At 50.2% G+C, this 22,556-nt stretch overlaps 1 protein-coding gene across 1 annotated transcript in view; it reads right to left on the bottom strand.

The window, feature by feature from the left end:
• LOC142301705 (vacuole membrane protein 1-like) overlaps window positions 1-21,825 on the bottom strand; it is a 144,732-nt gene extending 122,907 nt beyond the window's left edge. Inside the window, exon 1 of the mRNA XM_075342754.1 lies at window positions 21,629-21,825. The gene's annotated coding sequence lies outside the window, so the exon portion shown is untranslated. The remainder of the gene's footprint in view (window positions 1-21,628) is intronic.
• Between the last annotated feature and the right edge of the window lie 731 nt (window positions 21,826-22,556).

Here is a 22,556-nt window from a genome sequence, read left to right as displayed (position 1 = left end):
AGAGGAGAGTACAAGTGTTATTATTTTTTAAGGAAAAAATATAAAAGGACAGAGAGGGTTGCCCGGGTAGTGGGAGGGGTGGGACACCGTGTGGCTATTTCTTTAAGGGTATGTGTCCACGATGAGGACTCCCTGTGTCCTGGACACAGCGGGTCCTGACCTGCGGGTCTGCGAGTCTACTCAGCAGGAGACCGCAGCTGCTTGTACTCACAATCAGGGTTCAGTGCGCTGTGGTCACTCGCTTGTGTTCAGAGGACACATGCGATTCCGCAGCAAACAACTGACATGCTGCGGTCTGGAAAGATGCTCCGCAGGTCACCGTTTGCTGCGGAAAAAACAAGCTGAAGCATGCTGCATCCAAAACACTGCGTTGTACAGTACAAGCACAGTGGATGGGATTTATAGTAATCCCGTGCCCACTGTGCTTGTTTTTTCCACAGCAAACACTGACCTGCGGAGCGTCTTTCCAGACTGCAGCACATCAATTGTTTGCTGCAGAATTGCATGCGTCCTCCGTAGGGAGAACACAAGCAGGAGACCGCAGCGCACTGAACCCTGATCGTGGGTATTAGCAGCTGCGGTTTCCTGCGGAGGAGACATGTGGCCCCGCCGCTCAGGACCTGCTGCGTCCAGGACTCCGTGAGCCCTGATCGTGGGCACATAACCTTACAGTTCCATAATATAAAACATAGAAGGTTGGCAACACCCTGAATCAACTCACTACATATAAAAACATGTAGCAAAAAGAAAGAAGAAAAAAGGTCTGTATACAAAAATATATTTATTCCTCAAAATTCAGAAAATTAAAAAATTCTAACAGACAACAATTAAAAACACCTAAAAGAGGTAAAAGGCTATACAAAAACGGAGACGTATGCCAACCCACTCTGCCAACTGAAATTGTATCATAGACCAAGTGAAAGCACCTACAAATAATATATAAATAGCTAAAAATAAATGATAAACAGGTACACAGCAAAAAAAAAAAAAGCAATAACATAAAACACAATAAATGATGCTGATGATCACCTCTGTAAAGAGCTGTGGAATTAATAACGCTATAAGTGTGCAAATTAAATAAAATAATACCGTAATTATACAAGTTAATAGGCATCTAGACAGATTCAAGAAATACAATGTCCCCAAAAAAATATACAAAAAGTGCAAAAAAAAAAAACAAAAAAAAAAAACCTTTTTGTATATTTTCTGCTATATTACATTATTAGTGAGCCTCGGTGTATACAAACCTCTTTTCTTCCTTCTGGTTTTATCTTAGTGACGTAACTTACACCAGAAATGTCCCCGCCTGGAGAAACATTTCTGGGGAGGACCTCGGAAGGCGCACCGCAGTGAAAACATGTGCTCGATTCATTAAGCATTAGACACATCTTATTCCTGCACGCCTATCATTAACCCCTTCACACCATGGCCATTTTCGATTTATTTTTTTTTTCCTCCCTTTTTTTAAAGAGCCAAACAGGAAAAAAAAATAGAAAGTGCAGTGAAGTTGCAAAAAAAAAAAAAAAGTGCAAATCCACAATTTTTATTTATCATGTTCACTATATTGTAAAACATTCTCCAGATCAGTATGAGTTTATAAATAGCAAACTTTTTTTTTTTTTTTAATTTACCGTAAGTGGTAAAAAAAATAATAATTTTGCTTTTTCGCCATTTTCAGAGAACTGCAACATTTTTATTTTTTGGAATCTGAGACTAAGTGATGGCTTATTTTTTTTGCACCCTGAGCCGACGCGTTTACTGATACCATTTTGGAGTAGATGCTTTGATCACACCTTATTGTATTTTACTGAAATGTGGTAGCAAAAAAAACCCCGTAAATCTGGCATTTTAAATTTTTTTCATTACGTTGTCTACCCGATTGGATTGATTTATTTTATATTTTGATAGATCAGACATTTCGGAACACAACGATACCAAAATGTGCATTTTTTTTATTTTTAATGGGGCAAAAGGAGGGCGATTTGAACTTTGTGGGGGGGGTTTCAATCTACTATTTAATGGATTTACTATTCTCCATAGTGGACTTGACGCTGTGATCTCCTGCTCGCTTGTGCTATACAGATATGTGCACTATACAGCCCCACTGTACAGAAGAAATCACGATCTCCTATGAAGGCCAGCTCGCAGTTAGCGTTCACAGGACGATTGTATTGACAGGCACAGGGGTCATCAGAAAAGATGAGTGAACCTTTGGAGGTTTGGTTCGCCAGTTACATTCGAACCTTAAAAAAAGTTTGGTTTCTGATCCTGAGTTGATATGAACCTCAATGGAAGTTGGTATTTGGGCATTTCATAGCGCTCCACTCATATGCAGCCAGCCATAAGCAGAACACTTCCAAAGGAGGGTGGGCAGGTGTTTTCTATTAATTTTTTTTTGTTTGTGTGCACACTACATCTGATCACACCGATTATACCCCCAGTGCGAGCCATTCAAACACTGCAAGCGGCTCGCACATGGCTGAGCAGCACTCATACTCAAGCACAGCGTTGCTCGCTTGAGTGGTTTGTGAACTTCATACCCAAACTTTGTTTTTTTGGAAGTCGGTTTTCGAACCAAAACTCCAAAACAACGAATCTCAGGTTTGCTCATCTCTAGTCATCAGCTGACCCGTCTGTCATGACAACCCATAGGTGCCCTGTGATCAAATCACTGGCGCCGATGGGTGCGGGGAATGACGAGGTTGGATCTCCGAAACACTAGCCGTCATGTGTGGGGAAAGATGTGGGCTCGGCATGTGAGCCCGCAACAAAGGCAGAGACACAACATGTGACGTGAAGGGTCAGGCTTAGTTCATACACTGCATCTTTTGCTGCATTTTTGAGGTCATAAAGATGCCCCTAAATGCATGCATTTCCTTCTCCCAACAAAATCTATGAGATTTCGATTTTGCTGTCCACACTGGGCATCTTTTGTTGGCTGCGTCAATTCTTTTTGCGTTTTTGCCAGTGTTTTTGAGCCCTTCCAGTCATTAGATTTGACTTAAAAAACCATTAGGCAAAATGCGGTTAAAACGCTGCATGTTTGTGGTTAAGAAAAGATGCAGTGTGTGAACATAGCTTAAAGGGTGCTTTACACGCTGTGACATCGCTAGCGATGTCGCGAGCGATGGCACCCACCCTCGTCGTTCGTGCGACATTTGGTGATCGCTGCCGTAGCAAACATTATCGTTATGGCAGCGTCACACGCACATACCTTTTCAGCGACGCCGCTGTGACCGCCGAACAATCCATCCTTCAAGGGGGAGGTGCGTTCAGCGTCACAACGACGTCCCAAAATGGCCGGCCAATAGAAGCGGAGGGGCGGAGATGAGTGACCAGAACATGCCGCCCAGCTCCTTCCTTATTGCCGGTGGACACAGGTAAGGAGATGTTCGTTGCTCCTGCGGTGTCACAAATAGCGATGTGTGATGCCGCAGGAACGACGAAGAACATCGCTACTCACCAGACAACGATTTTTGGTAAATGAACGATGAACAGACCAATGATTTTTGCCTCTTTTGCAATCGTTTAAGGTCGCTCATAGGTGTCACACGCTGCGACGTCGCTAACGACGCCCAATGTGCATCACAAACACCGTGACCCCGACGATATATCGTTAGCGATGTCGCAGCGTGTAAATGGGCCTTAAGTCTTAATAAATCAAGCTCTTAGTGTTCCAGGAGGACTTGCAGCAGAATTTATGTATCTGCCTCTAGCTAACCCCTCTTCCTCCCCTCTCCATGGAACTTTATGAGCACTAATTGTTATCTACCATCTCAGTATAGGGAAAATCTGTCTTTACGGATTAAAAAAAAAAATATATATATAATATATATATATACAGTTAGGTCCAGAAATCTTTGGACAGTGACAATTTTCGTGAGTTGGGCTCTGCATGCCACCACATTGGATTTGAAATGAAACCTCTACAACAGAATTCAAGTGCAGATTGTAACGTTTAATTTGAAGGTTTGAACAAAAATATCTGATAGAAATTGTAGGAATTGTACACATTTCTTTACAAACACTCCACATTTTAGGAGGTCAAAAGTAATTGGACAAATAAACCAAACCCAAACAAAATATTTTTATTTTCAATATTTTGTTGCGAATCCTTTGGAGGCAATCACTGCCTTAAGTCTGGAACCCATGGACATCACCAAACGCTGGGTTTCCTCCTTCTTAATGCTCTGCCAGGCCTTTACAGCCGCAGCCTTCAGGTCTTGCTTGTTTGTGGGTCTTTCCGTCTTAAGTCTGGATTTGAGCAAGTGAAATGCATGCTCAATTGGGTTAAGATCTGGTGATTGACTTGGCCATTGCAGAATGTTCCACTTTTTTGCACTCATGAACTCCTGGGTAGCTTTGGCTGTATGCTTGGGGTCATTGTCCATCTGTACTATGAAGCGCCGTCCGATCAACTTTGCGGCATTTGGCTGAATCTGGGCTGAAAGTATATCCCGGTACACTTCAGAATTCATCCGGCTACTCTTGTCTGCTGTTATGTCATCAATAAACACAAGTGACCCAATGCCATTGAAAGCCATGCATGCCCATGCCATCACGTTGCCTCCACCATGTTTTACAGAGGATGTGGTGTGCCTTGGATCATGTGCCGTTCCCTTTCTTCTCCAAACTTTTTTCTTCCCATCATTCTGGTACAGGTTGATCTTTGTCTCATCTGTCCATAGAATACTTTTCCAGAACTGAGCTGGCTTCATGAGGTGTTTTTCAGCAAATTTAACTCTGGCCTGTCTATTTTTGGAATTGATGAATGGTTTGCATCTAGATGTGAACCCTTTGTACTTACTTTCATGGAGTCTTCTCTTTACTGTTGACTTAGAGACAGATACACCTACTTCACTGAGAGTGTTTTGGACTTCAGTTGATGTTGTGAACGGGTTCTTCTTCACCAAAGAAAGTATGCGGCGATCATCCACCACTGTTGTCATCCGTGGACGCCCAGGCCTTTTTGAGTTCCCAAGCTCACCAGTCAATTCCTTTTTTCTCAGAATGTACCCGACTGTTGATTTTGCTACTCCAAGCATGTCTGCTATCTCTCTGATGGATTTTTTCTTTTTTTTCAGCCTCAGGATGTTCTGCTTCACCTCAATTGAGAGTTCCTTAGACCGCATGTTGTCTGGTCACAGCAACAGCTTCCAAATGCAAAACCACACACCTGTAATCAACCCCAGACCTTTTAACTACTTCATTGATTACAGGTTAAGGAGGGAGACGCCTTCAGAGTTAATTGCAGCCCTTAGAGTCCCTTGTCCAATTACTTTTGGTCCCTTGAAAAAGAGGAGGCTATGCATTACAGAGCTATGATTCCTAAACCCTTTCTCAGATTTGGATGTGAAAACTCTCATATTGCAGCTGGGAGTGTGCACTTTCAGCCCATATTATATATATAATTGTATTTCTGAACATGTTTTTGTAAACAGCTAAAATAACAAAACTTGTGTCACTGTCCAAATATTTCTGGACCTAACACACATATATATATATATATATATATATATATGTATATATATATATATATATATATATATATATATATATATATATATATATATATATATATATATATATATATATATATATATAAAAAATATATATTACAATGCTTTCTACTGATTCCACGCCCCCTCCCCCTCCAAAAAACAAAAAATAAATTAAAAAGATTATTCTTTAAATTAAAAAACAAACCTAAACCTGTGTTCTGTCTCTCTCATACTTTAGATATATACGGTACATATACACATTTTAGATATATATATATATAGATATATAGATATATATATATATATATATATATACACACACACACACACATATATACATATATATACATATATATACACACACACACACACACACACATACATGCATACATACATATACATATATATATATATATATATATATATATATAAAAAAAAAAACGCATGTGAATGTCACCTAGGAGGGTATTTTGAATAATACAATCAGATATTGTAACATCACCTTAAAACACAAGTTTTCATTATGCAACACATGTCAAGCCTTGGCAGTAAATGGAATATGTCTAAGTACTTTACTTAAGGAATTGGGAAAGCTGCTACTTTTGAAACCTGATCAAACAACTCAGCTGCTTAGTGTGAGACATTACAGACTGACTTGACCTGTGAAACGTGTCACAAATCCTGTACTTTGTTCATGTCGTAGCCATTAAATGCTTACAATTAAAAAGTAATAAGCTAGAACAAGAACATTGATTAAAAGGAAAAAAAACAACAAATAAATCGGCTTCATTTCTTTTATACTTCCCGATATTCAGCTTTGCCAATACCTTACTGATACAGACATGCACGGATTGCTTGTTGTTAGTGCATTTCTATAATGGAAATATACTAAAAACACAAATGCTTTGTTTACTTAGTAATTTTCCGCACCTAATACAATGCTATGGGGGAAATCCACACAAAGCAGAGAAAAGGATGTTTTGTTTTGGATTGCAAATATGAATAGCTGCCTGTGCTACTAGTCTGACTTGTTTTATGCACTACGCTAAACTCAGCTGCACAGAGTCAGTCACGTCCACTTGACTGGCCAAAGTTTTACAACAGCCACGAGGATCCGGCTTACAGCCAGCCACGGGGACCGGGCCTACAGCCAGCCACACGGACCGGGCCTACAACCAGCCACGCGGACTGGGCCTACAACCAGCCACGCGGACCGCGGGCCTACAACCAGCCACGCGGACCGCGGGCCTACAACCAGCCACGCGGACCGCGGGCCTACAACCAGCCACGCGGACCGCGGGACTACAACCAGCCACGCGGACCGCGGGCCTACAACCAGCCACGCGGACCGCGGGCCTACAACCAGCCACGCGGACCGCGGGTCTACAACCAGCCACGCGGACCCGGCCTACAACCAGCCACGCGGACCCGGCCTACAACCAGCCACGCGGACCCGGCCTACAACAAGCCACGCGGACCCGGCCTACAACAAGCCACGCGGACCCGGCCTACAACCAGCCACGCGGACCCGGCCTACAACCAGCCACGCGGACCCGGCCTACAACCAGCCACGCGGACCCGGCCTACAACCAGCCATGTGAACTCACAATTACTATGATCGTGAACTGTTAAGTCCATTGAAGATAAAATGATGTCTAAAAGGCATAAAGTTAAAGATGACACATTTTCTTTGAATTTTAAGCAAAAAATATTTTATTTTATCTTTTCTTTTCATCTTTTACAATTGAGAAATTACAAAAATGAAAATGGGCTGATGCAAAAGTTTGGGCACCCTTGGAGATTTGTGTGCTCAGATAACTTTGACCAAGGCCCAAAGGGAAGCGCTAACATGCTAAGTCGGCCGACTAGCCAGGGAACTAACGCCCCTGTGACTAGTCACAGCAATCATTAGTTTTTCATAAGTGACATCAATAAATCTTCTTTCTAAAGATCTGTGTATGTATGTTAGTAGATGCAAGGAGGGATTCTAGATATGCACTCAGAACTGCTAGCAGTTCTAGGTGCACTGGGGACCTGACAGGTTCCCTTTAATTAAACTGTTAGTGTTATGGCTTGTCCACCATAATCATTAGGAAAGGGCAGGTGATGCAAATTTCACAGCTTTATAAAAAGCCAGCCTCCTCTAAACTTGTGCCAAAGGGAAAAAAAAAAAAAACACTCCAGCCACGGGTTATTCTTAGCAGCTGCCTAGCACTCTGAAAATAAAAATGGCAGAGGCCCACAAAGCAGGAGAAGTCTAGAAGAAAAAGCAAAGTGTTTGCAAGTTGCCATTTCCCACTTCGAAATGTAATTAAGAAATGGTAGATAACAGGAACCAGGGCTGTGGAGTCGGTAAGCCAAACCTTCGACTCCGACTCCGACTCCTCAAATTCTCTTGCACCGACTCCGACTCCGGCTCCGGCTCCGACTCCGGCTCCGGCTCCTACATATATTGCTTAGTTAGGTGAAAAATTTATTGTAGTACATGAATATGTGTATGTGAACATCAGACATTTAATAATTTTTATGATACGATAATCAAGATATTTGGATAGAACATAAAATATATTTATTGGAATACAACTTTAGAACACAAAAAACTGTAATAAATTGTAAATATGTAATACACTATGTAATATACAGTAGATTACATATATATCTTGTGTGTGTATATACACTGTGTGTATATATATATATATATTACATATTTACAATTTATTAGTTTTTTGTGTTCTAAAGTTGTATCCAATAAATATTTTATGTTCTATCCAAATATCTTGATTATTGTATCATAAAAACAATTAAATGTCTGATGTTCACATTGTACTACAATAAATTTTTCACTTAAATATAAGCATTATACTAAATGTTATTATTTAGTAAAATATTCAGCACATTCTGCATTGCACTCCTGTCCCCAATTTATTATATATTTTAGGAGTCGGAGTCGGTGCATTTTATACCGACTCCGACTCCACCAAAATGAGCTCCGACTCCGACTCCACGACTCCGACTCCGACTCCGACTCCACAGCCCTGACAGGAACAGTGGAAGCCAAGATAAGGTCTGGAAGACCAAGCAAAACTTCTGTGAGAGCTGCTTGTAGGATTGCTGGGGAGGCAAACCAGAATACCATTACTACAAAAGGAAGATTTAGCAGACTCTGGAGTAGTGGTTCATTGTTCTACGAGACACCTACACAAATATGGCCTTCATAGAAGAAAATCTCTTCTGTGTCCTCAACATAAAATTCAACATCAGAAGAATGCAAAAGAACATCTAAAGAAGCCTGATGCACTTTGGAAAGAAGTTTCGTGGATCGATGAGGTTAAAATAGAACTCTTTAGCCACAACGATCAAAGGTGTGTATGGAGGGAAAAGGGCACAGAATTTCAGGACAAGAACATCCGCTAATGAGTAAGCAAAAGGGTGGATCAATCATGCTTTGGGGTTGTGTTAACACTAGCCGTAAAAAAGTTATAGTTGAAAAGAGTATGGCTTCTACAAATGGATAATGATCTCACACACGTCAAAATCCACAATACACTACCTCAAAAAGCACAAGCTGAAGGTTTTACAATGGCCCTCACAGTCCCCTGATCTGAACATCATTGAAAATCTGTGGCTAGACCTCAAAAGAGCAGTGCATGCAAGACAACAAAGGAATCTCACAGAACTGGAAGAGTTTTCCAAGGAAGAATGGATGAAAATCCCTCAAACAAGAATAGAAAGACTCTTGGCAGCTACAAAAAGCGTTTACAAGCTGTGATACTTTCCAAAGTGGGTGCTACTAAGTATAGGGTGCCCAAACTTTCGCATCTGCCCATTTTCCTATTTTGTTAATTTTAAATAGTAGAAAATGAATTATTTTTTTTGCCTAAAATACAAAGGAAATGTGTAATCTTTAACGTTATGCCATTTAGAGATCATTTCATCTTCAACTTGCTCAACTGTTCACAACAGTAATGTTGGCCAGGGGTGCCCAAACTTTTACATGCCATTAATAGTATTTCTCATATGCAGAAAATACAATTATACAACAGAAAAAAAAAAAAGAGCAGAAACCTCTGTCATCTAAAGGACTGTTGTGAGGCAAATCCCGGGATATGAAGATGAATTATGACTCCAGTCATAATCCCTCATCACTCCCTGGCAGTGCCCCCCCTCCCTTCTTGTTCTCAGTGTTCCACTTACACCTCCATGGCCATGTCCTGTGATATGGAGATGAGGTGGTGTGGGAACAATGGACACAGGATGACTCCCTGCCGTCACCCTGTAACAAGAGTTGTATCTCATTAGCAAGGCTATGGAACTAGCTAGACAGAACGACTCCAGTAAAAAATGGTTCATATCTCGCAAGCCATATTTCCGATAAATATGGCAACCATAAAAATGGTGTCTCCGCATGCGGACGATGCCGGCACACCCTTTTTATGGGAGCAGGACATTGGGAAATGCCCCAGGCGTGATATCAGCCAATGGGGAACTGGCAGACAGGTCATGAGTCCCCTCGTTCTGTAGCTAAATTCATAACTGTCACAATGAGAGCATTGGCGTCCGCCTACGACGCTCCCAGGCAAAGTTATGGCCATATTCCATGTTGTGGATTTTGTCCATAACTCCAGCCAGGGGTGGAGCAGTGCTCCCTCTGAGGTCACTAAGGTAGGAGGGGACCTGGACTTGTCCAGGTTGATAACCCTACTTCGGCCATTTTCCAGTGTTCTTTCGCTGGGGGTCACGTGTAGGAAACATCTGTGGGAGTTCCTGGAAACCTGGTCTACAGCGCCCCCCTGTGGCCAGACGCACAAGGTAACTGATTGAATTGCATACCTGTTTGTAAACCATGCTTTATCTGTAACTGTACTCTGACATATGTATATTCTGTAGATTCCCTATTGTATATATTGTAGTTTCTAGTGTGCTTTAGGCTGATTAAATTATATAATTAATCTTGGGCTGTTCTGTTATCTCGATCTTGAATCCCACGTCTGTGTGTTCGGCTAATAGTTACCGTGAAGCGGTTGGTGGCAGCGAATTGTGCCAAGGATTATTGTGGGGAGGCCAGTGAGATTCGGGGAGATTTTATATATTCCGCCCGCGGAGGTCGGGGGAATATATACCTTACTCTCACCGGGGACCCTTCAATAATCGGCATAAGTAGTATAGCGGCCTCCTTGCTTATGGTCGGGCAATTCCATAATTGGCCTGACTATAAGAGGGGCGCTAGAGAGCGCGTCACGTGCTCTGTCTGTCGGGAGGTATAAAGGAGGGGTGACCCCCCACTTGTTACCCCCCCGATGGTGACGTACTGGTAGCCAGCGCGGGGGATTTCTGAGTGACCCCCCCCCGGTGGTTTGTGACATATTGGTGGCATAGCGGTGGGATCGAGATAATAGTGTGTGTGAGTGTGAGACCCATACTCCCAGACACTAAAGACTGCCTGCAGCAGCTGTGGCTGCTGGGGTCTTCAGACCAGCTCAACACTAGAGTGTCAGAGTGCAGATACTGTAAGGTGTGTGGAGGCATCAGGTGTCAGTTCTGTGTCAGTGACCAAAAGTCTGCAAGAATGGCTGATGGCACCAGGAGCAGAGCTATGCAACTGGCCAATGCTAAGGCAGGAGCCGAAGAGAGGGAGGACGGTGCTGTGGACAGTAATGAGGAGGTTGCCCACGAGTCCTCCAGGAGCTCGACGCCAGAAAACAGCTCTGCAGAGGACATTGCACAACCTAGCAATTATGGACAAGATGAGGAGCAGCTCACCCAAGGGTCCTCAACGAGCCAGATGCCAGCCCTCCGCTCTGCAATGGACAGTGAAGCACCAGGCTCCGCAGCGGGCCGCAGATCACCACGTGCCATTCCACCGAGCCTGGGAGGCTCGGATAGCCTTCTTCAAATGGCTATGGCCCTTCTCCAGGCTGGAGACCAGAAGGGCTACAAGGAACTCCTGGCAGAGCGCAGGGCAGAGCGGCAGGCAGCGCGTGATGCTGAGGCTGCGGAGCGGCAAGCAGCGCGTGAAGAGCGCCAGGCAGAGCGTGAGGCTGCGGAGCGACAGGCAGACCGTGACTACCAGCTGCATCTAGCCAAGCTCCAGCCCTCATCAGCCACACGTGACCTTCAAGACACCAAACTTCCAAAGGTCCGTGTTGAGGACTTCCCAGTGCTGGAGAAGGATGGAGACTTGGACTCTTTCTTGACTGCTTTTGAACGGACTTGCCTGCAGCACCATCTGGACAAGGACCAGTGGGCCAAATACCTGACCCCCCGTTTAAGGGGTAAGGCCCTGGATATCCTTGGGGACTTGCCTGCTGAGGCAGATCAGGGCTACGACACCATCAAGCGGGCCCTGATCCAACAGTACAACCTCACTCCGGAGTCCTACCGCAAGAAGTTCCGGACCCTGCAGAAGGGACCAAAGGACTCCTGGGCTGACCACCGGCGGGCACTTGCCCGAGCTGCCGACCACTGGACCCAAGGCCTGCAGCTTTCCACCGGACCAGAGATCCTGGACTTGGTCATCACGGAGCAACTCTTGTGGAACTGCCCTGAGGATCTCCGCCAGTTCATCCGAGACCAGAAGCCAAAGGGGTCCACGGCTACAGCTGCCCTGGCCGATGACTACACCAACAATCGGGCTCCTGAAGCCAGGAGAGCAGCCACCAGCAGCACCTGGAGAGGGGGTAAGATGAACTCTGCGACTGCCCCACCTGCCCCTAGACTGCAGGGGGTGTCCCCCTCAACTCCCCTCTCCAGGCCCGTGGCGGAACCAAGACGGTGCCACCAGTGCAACCTACCTGGACACTTCAAGGCCATGTGCCCTCAGCGTCCCAAGGCCCCGGCTCCGTCCCCGTCCCAAGGGCCGCCCAAGGTGTATTGTGTGGGTGGGGGTGGTGGTAGGTCCCTGGACAGCTTCCAACCTGTCACCGTCGGCCGGTCTGTGACCATAGGACTGCGAGACAGCGCCTCGGAGGTGACTCTGGTGCGGCCTGAGATGGTGTCCCCCCAAGACTTGATCCCTGGAAAAACCCTCGCTGTCTCCGGGATTGGAGGCATTGACCCGGCGCTGCCTGTTGCTGACATTTATGTGGACTGGGGCGCAGGGCGAGGGGTGAGGGAGGTGGGGGTAACTGATCGGATCCCCGCAAACGTGCTACTTGGGACAGATTTGGGGCAGATAACCTCCCAGTTTGGGCCCCAACCAAGGGCTGAACCTTCAGCCAGTACGGACATGACTCCTGACAATGTTAATGTGTTATCTATGAATGATGTGAGAGAGGGGGGAGTGAACTCTGATATTTCTGCTTGCATAGACACCATAGACACACACTCAGCTGCAGCTGTGACAGGGGAGGGGGTCAGAGAAAGGTGTGACAATGCCTCTACAAGTAACCAGCCAGTGAGCTGGGATCTGTTGCCCTCTGCAGGGATAAGCAGAGAGCAGGGTGCTGCAGGGGGAGGACCAGTGTGTGGGGTGGGGGCTACCACAGCAAATGTGGGGTCCCCAGAGATTTCACAGCGGGGTTCTGTTGCTGCAGGAGGGGAACAGGCAGGTGAGATTGGGGCCGGTCCAGGAGCGGAAGTGCTCCCAGGTAAGATCTCGGTGCATGGTTCCCCCACAACCGGGGTGTCAGGAAGCCAGGTAGGTCTGCCTGAACCGGCGACTTGGTCAGGAACGGAGGAGGAGCAGGCACGACCCACGGTCGCAGCGGCTGTGGCCGCTGTCACCCGCAGTGGGAGTGCTGGAAGCCAAGGGGCCTCCCGGAGGTCCGATAGCTCTTCCCCTTCTGACCAAGTGGCAGCCGAGTCAGGTGGAGGCCAGGACACAGGTCCCGGGGTACTGACCGAAGATGTGACAGTCTCGTCGATTCTGGCCACATCTAGTCAGGGGTTTCAGGCAGCGTTAGAAGCTGACGACAGCCTGAAAGCTCTTAAGGAGCAGGCGGCCCAGCCTCCCTCGGACTCGGACCCGGAGCGAGTGGTCTGGGACCAAGGACGGCTGTACCGGGCCACGGTCCAGCAGGGTTCACCGGAGGCGTGGCCCAGGGACCGACAGTTGGTGGTACCCTATCCGTTCCGGACGGAGTTGTTGCGGATCGCACATGAGATTCCGATGGCCGGACACCTAGGGATCGCTAAGACCAAGGCCAGGTTAAACCAGCATTTCTACTGGCCAAAAATGGGGGCCGATGTGGCTGCCTACTGCCGTTCGTGTGAAACCTGTCAGAGAGTGGGGAAGGCGGGGCCACGCCCCAAAGCCCCACTAGTATCTCTGCCAATCATCGATGAGCCTTTCAGGAGGGTGGCTGTGGATCTGGTCGGCCCGCTGGCCATCCCCAGCAGCTCCGGGAAACGCTTCATACTGACGGTAGTGGACTATGCCACCCGGTACCCAGAAGCAGTGGCCTTGTCGTCCATTCGGGCTGACAAGGTGGCCACCGCATTGCTGGAGATTTTCTCCCGAGTGGGTTTTCCCCAGGAAATGCTCACTGACCGGGGGACCCAATTCATGTCCCAGCTGATGGAGGCCCTCTGTAAGCAAGTCCAGGTGCGACATCTGGTGGCCAGCCCGTACCATCCACAGACTAATGGCCTGTGCGAGCGGTTCAATGGCACCTTAAAGCAGATGCTTAAGATGTTGGTCGACTCCCATGGGCGTGACTGGGAGCGGTATCTCCCACACCTGTTATTTGCTTACCGGGAGGTTCCACAGGCCTCAACAGGATTCTCACCGTTTGAGCTCCTGTACGGGCGACGTGTGCGGGGCCCCCTGGCTCTGGTGAAAGAGGCTTGGGAAGGGGATTTGGCCACCCCTGGAGTGTCGGTTATCGAGTATGTCATGCGCTTCCGGGACAAAATGCAGGCCTTGACGCAGCTGGTACACGACAATATGGCTCAAGCCCAGGCCGATCAGAAGCGTTGGTACGACCAGAACGCTTGTGAGAGGACCTACCAAGTGGGTCAAAAGGTGTGGGTACTGGTCCCCGTACCACAGGACAAGCTTCAGGCAGCCTGGGAAGGCCCATACCTCGTGTACCAGCAGCTCAACCCTGTAACGTACCTGGTCACCCTGGACCCTGCCCGTGGAAGGCGGAAGCCCTTCCATGTGAACATGATGAAGGCACATCATGAGCGGGAGGCATGTGCGCTCCCCGTGTGCAACCTGCCCGAGGAGGGAGAAGCGGAAACCCTCTTGGATATGCTAGCCCAGGTTAGGGCAGGCGGATCCATTGAGGATGTGGAGGTTGGCCACCAGCTCTTGGAGGACCAACGGTCCCAGCTGTGGGCCACCCTACACCCCTTCCGGGGGTTGTTTACCAACCAGCCCGGAAGGACTGACTTGGCTGTCCATCACGTGGACACTGGGGATCATCCCCCGATCCGGCGTTCAGCATATCGGGTCTCCCTGGAGGTGCAGCAACACATGCGCCAGGAGATTGACGAGATGCTGAAGCTGGGGGTGATCCAGGCATCCAACAGCGCTTGGGCCTCGCCTGTAGTCCTCGTCCCTAAGAAGGACCGAACCACTCGGTTCTGCGTGGACTACAGGGGGCTCAATGCTGTCACGGTCGCCGATGCGTACCCAATGCCACGCATCGATGACCTGCTCGATCAGTTGGCCGGGGCTCAGTACCTGACCATCATGGATCTGAGCCGGGGATATTGGCAGATCCCCCTGACTCGCAAGGCCAGGGAACGCTCTGCCTTTATTACCCCATTTGGACTGTACGAGTCCACGGTGATGCCATTCGGGATGAGGAATGCCCCTGCCACTTTCCAGCGGATGGTCAACACCCTGCTCAAGGGACTTGAAGGGTACGCGGCCGCGTACCTGGATGACATTGGCGTCTTCAGTCCCACCTGGGAGGACCACCTAGAGCATCTAGCACAGGTGCTCAGGCGGGTCCACCGGGCAGGTTTGACCATCAAGCCGGGCAAGTGTCAGCTGGCCATGAGCGAGGTCCAGTACCTCGGTCACCGGGTAGGCGGGGGAACACTGAAGCCCGAGCCTGAGAAAGTGGAGGCCATCGCATCCTGGCCCACCCCCAGGACCAAGAAGCAGGTGATGTCCTTCTTGGGGACCGCTGGGTACTATAGGAGGTTTGTTCCATGCTATAGTAGCCTGGCAAAGCCCTTGACGGACCTCACCAAGAAGAAGCTGCCCTCTGCAGTCGATTGGACAATGGACTGCGAGACAGCCTTCCGGGCCCTAAAGGACGCCCTGTCCAGCCCGCCCGTGCTACAGGCAGCCGACTTCACGCGGCCGTTTGTAGTACAGACCGACGCCAGTGACTTCGGCCTCGGTGCGGTGCTCAGCCAGGTGGACTCTGCGAGCCAAGAGCACCCAGTCTTGTACCTGAGCAGGAAGCTGTTACCAAGGGAAGTGGCCTATTCCACGATGGAGAAGGAGTGCCTGGCCATAGTGTGGGCCCTGCAGCGTCTGCAACCCTATCTATACGGGCGCCACTTCATCGTGGAGACGGACCACAATCCCCTCAGCTGGTTGCACACCGTCTCTGGGACGAATGGGCGATTGTTGCGATGGAGCCTTGCGCTCCAGCAATACAACTTCACCATTCGCCACAAAAGGGGCCGTGACCACGGTAACGCAGACGGGCTGTCCCGACAAGGAGAGGTCGCGGACGGGCGCACGGGGGAACACCGGAGTGTGCTGCCCCCTAGCGCCCTCAAAAGGGGGGAGGTGTGAGGCAAATCCCGGGATATGAAGATGAATTATGACTCCAGTCATAATCCCTCATCACTCCCTGGCAGTGCCCCCCCTCCCTTCTTGTTCTCAGTGTTCCACTTACACCTCCATGGCCATGTCCTGTGATATGGAGATGAGGTGGTGTGGGAACAATGGACACAGGATGACTCCCTGCCGTCACCCTGTAACAAGAGTTGTATCTCATTAGCAAGGCTATGGAACTAGCTAGACAGAACGACTCCAGTAAAAAATGGTTCATATCTCGCAAGCCATATTTCCGATAAATATGGCAACCATAAAAATGGTGTCTCCGCATGCGGACGATGCCGGCACACCCTTTTTATGGGAGCAGGACATTGGGAAATGCCCCAGGCGTGATATCAGCCAATGGGGAACTGGCAGACAGGTCATGAGTCCCCTCGTTCTGTAGCTAAATTCATAACTGTCACAATGAGAGCATTGGCGTCCGCCTACGACGCTCCCAGGCAAAGTTATGGCCATATTCCATGTTGTGGATTTTGTCCATAACTCCAGCCAGGGGTGGAGCAGTGCTCCCTCTGAGGTCACTAAGGTAGGAGGGGACCTGGACTTGTCCAGGTTGATAACCCTACTTCGGCCATTTTCCAGTGTTCTTTCGCTGGGGGTCACGTGTAGGAAACATCTGTGGGAGTTCCTGGAAACCTGGTCTACAGCGCCCCCCTGTGGCCAGACGCACAAGGTAACTGATTGAATTGCATACCTGTTTGTAAACCATGCTTTATCTGTAACTGTACTCTGACATATGTATATTCTGTAGATTCCCTATTGTATATATTGTAGTTTCTAGTGTGCTTTAGGCTGATTAAATTATATAATTAATCTTGGGCTGTTCTGTTATCTCGATCTTGAATCCCACGTCTGTGTGTTCGGCTAATAGTTACCGTGAAGCGGTTGGTGGCAGCGAATTGTGCCAAGGATTATTGTGGGGAGGCCAGTGAGATTCGGGGAGATTTTATATATTCCGCCCGCGGAGGTCGGGGGAATATATACCTTACTCTCACCGGGGACCCTTCAATAATCGGCATAAGTAGTATAGCGGCCTCCTTGCTTATGGTCGGGCAATTCCATAATTGGCCTGACTATAAGAGGGGCGCTAGAGAGCGCGTCACGTGCTCTGTCTGTCGGTCGGGAGGTATAAAGGAGGGGTGACCCCCCACTTGTTACCCCCCCGATGGTGACGTACTGGTAGCCAGCGCGGGGGATTTCTGAGTGACCCCCCCGGTGGTTTGTGACAACTGTAAATAGTTTTGGTGAAAATGTTAATTTCTCCATGAATTGAATACCTCACATCCTCTTATACATCCGATATCCTTTCATATTAAAAGGGCAATTCAAAGCCCCCAGCGATAGGTCAAGCCCAGCACACAAGAAGCCAGCACACAAGATGCCAGCACACAAGAAGCCAGCACACAAGATGCCAGCACACAAGAAGCCAGCACACAAGAAGCCAGCACACAAGAAGCCAGCACACAAGAAGCCAGCACACAAGAAGCCAGCACACAAGAAGCCAGCACACAAGAAGCCAGCACACAAGAAGCCAGCACACAAGAAGCCAGCACACAAGAAGCCAGCACACAAGAAGCCAGCACACAAGATGCCAGCACACAAGAAGCCAGCACACAAGATGCCAGCACACAAGAAGCCAGCACACAAGAAGCCAGCACACAAGATGCCAGCACACAAGAAGCCAGCACACAAGATGCCAGCACACAAGAAGCCAGCACACAAGAAGCCAGCACACAAGAAGCCAGCACACAAGAAGCCAGCACACAAGATGCCAGCACACAAGATGCCAGCACACAAGAAGCCAGCACACAAGAAGCCAGCACACAAGAAGCCAGCACACAAGAAGCCAGCACACAAGAAGCCAGCACACAAGAAGCCAGCACACAAGATGCCAGCACACAAGATGCCAGCACACAAGAAGCCAGCACACAAGAAGCCAGCACACAAGAAGCCAGCACACAAGAAGCCAGCACACAAGATGCCAGCACACAAGAAGCCAGCACACAAGAAGCCAGCACACAAGATGCCAGCACACAAGAAGCCAGCACACAAGAAGCCAGCACACAAGAAGCCAGCACACAAGAAGCCAGCACACAAGATGCCAGCACACAAGATGCCAGCACACAAGAAGCCAGCACACAAGATGCCAGCACACAAGATGCCAGCACACAAGAAGCCAGCACACAAGATGCCAGCACACAAGATGCCAGCACACAAGATGCCAGCACACAAGAAGCCAGCACACAAGATGCCAGCACACAAGAAGCCAGCACACAAGATGCCAGCACACAAGATGCCAGCACACAAGAAGCCAGCACACAAGATGCCAGCACACAAGATGCCAGCACACAAGAAGCCAGCACACAAGATGCCAGCACACAAGATGCCAGCACACAAGATGCCAGCACACAAGAAGCCAGCACACAAGATGCCAGCACACAAGAAGCCAGCACACAAGATGCCAGCACACAAGATGCCAGCACACAAGAAGCCAGCACACAAGATGCCAGCACACAAGAAGCCAGCACAGGCCAGAATCAGGATGCTGTGTGATGGCGCCCAGAGAAGTAAAGAAAAAATAAATAAACTCAGATTTCTCTTAGGCTATGTGCGCACGTTGCGTACTGTCCCTGCAGAAATTTCTGCAGCGATTTGAACAGCACACGTGCGCTTCAAATCGCTGCAGAAAGAGTCCATAATGAAAAAAAAAAGCCGATTCCATGCGCTCTGACTGCAGCCCCTCCCATAGACAGAGCGGGGGCTGCATGCAGAGCGCAGGAAAGAAGTGACATGTCACTTCTTAGAACGTGTGCTTCGGGCAGCAGCCGAAGTGCTGCGCTCTAATACGCCACGTGCGCACGGCCCCTGCACAATCTTCATAGATTATGCTGGGTACGCAGGACGCATGCCGTTACGCTGTGGTGCAGATCGTAGCGTAACTGCATGAAAATACGCCACGTGGGCACATAGCCTAAGTCTGATATGAGGACTGACTTGCTAAAGGTCGGGACTAGGGTCTAATAAATGTAAATCATAGGTCAGATTATTTTAGAGGGGTCAGAATTGTGTTACGGGTCTCAATAATTTAGCTGTTTCAATAGTTTAAACCAGGCTTACACAACATACGGCCCGCAAGCGGTCTGAGGACCTGTCTGGGAGACACCGCAGATGCGGCTCCCTACTTCTGATATTCAAAATGTATTTGCACGGGCAGCACAGACACGTCCCCGCGCACAGCGCACGGGCAGCACAGACACGTCCCCGCGCACAGCGCACGGGCAGCACAGACACGTCCCCGCGCACAGCGCACGGGCAGCACAGACACGTCCCCGCGCACAGCGCACGGGCAGCACAGACACGTCCCCGCGCACAGCGCACGGGCAGCACAGACACGTCCCCGCGCACAGCGCACGGGCAGCACAGACACGTCCCCGCGCACAGCGCACGGGCAGCACAGACACGTCCCCGCGCACAGCGCACGGGCAGCACAGACACGTCCCCGCGCACAGCGCACGGGCAGCACAGACACGTCCCCGCGCACAGCGCACGGGCAGCACAGACACGTCCCCGCGCACAGCGCACGGGCAGCACAGACACGTCCCCGCGCACAGCGCACGGGCAGCACAGACACGTCCCCGCGCACAGCGCACGTTCAGCACAGACACGTCCCCGCGCACAGCGCACGGGCAGCACAGACACGTCCCCGCGCACAGCGCACGGGCAGCACAGACACGTCCCCGCGCACAGTGCACGGGCAGCACAGACACGTCCCCGCGCACAGCGCACGCGGGCAGCACAGACACGTCCCCGCGCACAGCGCACGGGCAGCACAGACACGTCCCCGCGCACAGTGCACGGGCAGCACAGACACGTCCCCGCGCACAGCGCACGGGCAGCACAGACACGTCCCCGCGCACAGTGCACGGGCAGCACAGACACGTCCCCGCGCACAGCGCACGCGGGCAGCACAGACACGTCCCCGCGCACAGCGCACGGGCAGCACAGACACGTCCCCGCGCACAGCGCACGGGCAGCACAGACACGTCCCCGCGCACAGGCAGCACAGACACGTCCCCGCGCACAGCGCACGGGCAGCACAGACACGTCCCCGCGCACAGCGCACGCGGGCAGCACAGACACGTCCCCGCGCACAGCGCACGGGCAGCACAGACACGTCCCCGCGCACAGCGCACGGGCAGCACAGACACGTCCCCGCGCACAGCGCACGGGCAGCACAGACACGTCCCCGCGCACAGTGCACGGGCAGCACAGACACGTCCCCGCGCACAGCGCACGGGCAGCACAGACACGTCCCCGCGCACAGCGCACGGGCAGCACAGACACATCCCCGCGCACAGCGCACGGGCAGCACGGACATCACCAATACAGATGCTCGGGACATGTCCCATCCATCCCCTACAGAACCTGAACAGGAAAACTGCAGAGGACACATCACTGCATTCGCCAGCTATTATGATCATTAGCAGAGGCTGTATTATCGCAATGACAGTCACCGGACAATGCGCAGCTCCTGACTGCACCGAGCTCTCCTCTCCCTCACATTCACCAGTGATCAATAGTATAACTTCACTCAGGGCTGCCCGGCACCGGTCCCCTGCCTGGTCCACACTGGTCCCCTGCCTGGCACGCACCGGTCCCCTGCCTGGTCCACACCGGTCCCCTGCCTGGCACGCACCGGTCCCCCTGCCTGGCAAGCAACGGTCCCCCTGCCTGGTCCACACCGATCCCCTGCCTGGCACGCACCGGTCCCCCTGCCTGGCACGCACCGGTCCCCCTGCCTGGTCCACACCGATCCCCTGCCTGGTCCGCACCGATCCCCTGCCTGGTCCGCACCAGTCCCCCTGCCTGGCAAGCAACGGTCCCCCTGCCTGGCAAGCAACGGTCCCCCTGCCTGGTCCACACCGATCCCCTGCCTGGTCCGCACCGATCCCCCTGCCTGGTCCGCACCGGTCCCCCTGCCTGGCACGCACCGGTCCCCCTGCCTGGCACGCACCGGTCCCCCTGCCTGGCACGCACCGGTCCCCCTGCCTGGCACGCACCGGTCCCCCTGCCTGGCACGCACCGGTCCCCCTGCCTGGCACGCACCGGTCCCCCTGCCTGGCACGCACCGGTCCCCTGCCTGGCACGCACCGGTCCCCCTGCCTGGTCCACACCGATCCCCTGCCTGGCACGCACCGGTCCCCCTGCCTGGCAAGCAACGGTCCCCCTGCCTGGCAAGCAACGGTCCCCCTGCCCGTACAGATCCCTTGCCTAGCACGCACCGGTCCCCTGCCTGGCACAGATTCCCTGCCTGGTACACACCGATCCCCTGCCTGGTACACACCGATCCCCTGCCTGGCACACGCCGGACACCACTCACCTCCTCTCCAGCTTCTAACCAGCGATCTGTCACACTCGCCGGGTCACTGCGCCGGAAGTCGCGTCACCTTTGTCAGCGCCCCCTACTGGCTTCCCACGTCATCAATGTGAGGCGCAAGCGGCGTGGACACCGAGCGGATGCTGGCGTCCGTTGTGTTTTCGCCTTATTGCTTCCTCTACCCCTTTCCCCGAGTCTTACAGAAAATACCGAGTTGTTAACGGCGAGCGAGAAGTAAATCAAAAAGCAAGTGCTAGTGGTGATGACGTCACAAGACTGCGACACGTGGGATCAGGAAGGGTTGCGTCTAGATCAGAGTTGATTTTTTGTGGTCCTCAAAAAATCAACTCTGATCTAGCTGCTTCAGTAGTGAGCCGGCTATATCGGAGTTGATTTTTTGAGGCCTCATTTTTTCCACTCTGATTTAGCCGGCTCACTACTGAAGTGTCTAGATCAGAGTGGGTTTTTTGTGGTCCTCATTTTTTCCACTCTGATCTAGCCGGCTCACTGCTGAAGTGTCTAGATCAGAGTTGATTTCTTGAGGACTCGCTGCAGTCACATGTTCTTGGTCACCTCATTTTATCCACTCCGTTCTAGCTGCTTCACCAGTGAGGTGGCTAGATCAGAGTTGATTTTTTGATGATATCTGTGATCTTTTCTCCATACAGCACAGTTCAGTTTCTACAGCAGGGGCTGGAATCAGATTTATAATTGGAATGATTTCATGTTTTTATTTATTAGATGCTCACACTGTTATATTTATTATTTTATTCCAAAGGGCAAATTTTTATTTTCATTATTATTATAACTTACATTTTATTATTATTTTTTACAATATAAATAATTCCACACAGCGCTGATTATTCAGTTTTGCTGGAATTTTAATTTTACCGTATTTCCACGAGTCGTGGCCGCATGACTGACATTGAAA

Source organism: Anomaloglossus baeobatrachus, chromosome 1 (assembly GCF_048569485.1).
Source record: "Anomaloglossus baeobatrachus isolate aAnoBae1 chromosome 1, aAnoBae1.hap1, whole genome shotgun sequence".
NCBI classification, from domain to species: Eukaryota; Metazoa; Chordata; class Amphibia; order Anura; family Aromobatidae; genus Anomaloglossus; species Anomaloglossus baeobatrachus.
Note: the sequence above shows the minus strand (reverse complement) of the source record. Positions and strands in the feature narration are given on the sequence as shown.